Genomic DNA, 1,729 nt, shown 5'->3' on the forward strand with positions numbered 1-1,729 from the left:
ACACTTCTATATCCAGATGACAATTAAAAATTATTCTAATGCAGCAGCAGCAAAAATACAATTCTATAATTAGCAAAATTACAATTCTATAATTGTAATGCAACAGCAAAAATACAATTCTATCATATTTACAAGTACGATTCTGAAATAAATACTACTTCTATGCAGCTGTGATGCAAGTTTTCTAGGTCAATGGGATTCCTACACAACATGCAAGCATGTGATACTTGGCATCAGGGTTGGCCTGCCATAGAACTGATTTTTTCATGAGGGTTTAGGGACAGTGGACCTTTTAACACTTTCAAGGGCATGTAGGTGACCTGTTTCTTTCATGTTGACTCCCTGAATGATGCAGTCAATGATATAGTTACCACTAACTCTGGTCATCAAGTGTGTGAGGAAAAAAACATAATCCAAAATATTGTAATACAGTCTGAACCAACTCAAATGATTTATTTTTGACACAAATATGTAACCTTAATGTGAGATGTCTAACTAAAGCAAGCACCTTCAAAAAGAGTAAGACAGCATCTTTTCTTGCAAAGTTTAGGCTTTGCCCAGACCTCCTGATACCAGGAATAGCCCACACCAAGGGTCACTGCCCCACAATGAAGCCTTGAGCTGCTACATGTGTGTGGATCAGGTGAATGGATATTTTAGTGTTTCCTCTGCTCCTCAGTTTGTATAATCCATATGTGACAACTGCTGCCAAGCCTGCCATTCCAGTAGGGACAAATGGAGCTTTTTGGATAAGTTTAGAACCCTGATCTTCATTATATGAAGAAAGAGAAACATCTGTGTTGTTTGCCATAATGACTGCTTGAAGAATCTTGGGGCTCTGCTGGTTTCTGGCCTCAGCTTGCTCACACGTCCAACCATCTTCACAAAGTTTTATTAAAGGTAGAAAAAAAGCAGGCCTTGAAGAGTGAGTTTGGGCCCAGTAAAGGCAGGAAAAGTAGTACAGCCTGTGGCATAAGGGCGGCCGTCATGTGACAGAGGACACAGTGGCAGGATCTCAGTGTGGACAAGCCTTTTTGTATCACCCGCTCCTCAGGTTGACATGTGGTCTAGGCCTCCTATCAGAAATCTGCCAGCCTTCTCTCAAGAAGCCCATGCGAAGGTCGCTGGGAACTCATCTCCTGGGATCTGTAATTAACAGGCCATGCCCACCCCCCAGCCAGTTTCCCACACCCTAATCTCCTGTCTCATTCCCCCTTGAGAGACACAAATCCCCATAATTCTTAATGGGTGCTGAGGGAGTGGAGGTCTCTGTGCTCTACAGTTTCTTACAGCTCAAAGGGTTATAGCCCCTGCCTACTGGGGGCTATGTGTGCCCCAACTTCCTTGGGGTGCTGTGGCTCGCTGACTGGGCTGAAGGAAGAAAAATCTGTCAGAAGACAGTGAGAAAAGTCTCAGGCTCCCAAATGCTGGGATTGTTTTCTTCTTAGAACACCAAAATCCCAACCAGGAGGGCTCACCTTCGTGACATAATTACTTCCTGAACCCCATTTCAAAGCAAGCCACCAGAGGTTTGATTTCAACATATGAACTCTGGAAGAACATGTTCGATCCCTAACACGTATTATGAATACTATCTTGTTAATATGTATAGATCCATTACTGCCAAAGTATTAATATGGAGTACAAGACTCCAATAAATTAAAAAATACAGAAATGGAAATGCAAGTTAACCTCATTAACCGGCACACACCAGGTACATAACTGAAAT

General features: G+C 42.4%; 1 pseudogene; it reads right to left on the minus strand.

The window, feature by feature from the left end:
* Positions 1-491: 491 nt before the first annotated feature.
* Positions 492-811, minus strand: LOC100719664 (HIG1 domain family member 1A, mitochondrial-like; annotated as a pseudogene).
* Between the last annotated feature and the right edge of the window lie 918 nt (positions 812-1,729).

Source organism: Cavia porcellus, unplaced genomic scaffold (assembly GCF_034190915.1).
Source record: "Cavia porcellus strain 051 isolate PalLab524CR breed Dunkin Hartley unplaced genomic scaffold, mCavPor4.1 scaffold_27, whole genome shotgun sequence".
Taxonomy (NCBI): Eukaryota; Metazoa; Chordata; class Mammalia; order Rodentia; family Caviidae; genus Cavia; species Cavia porcellus.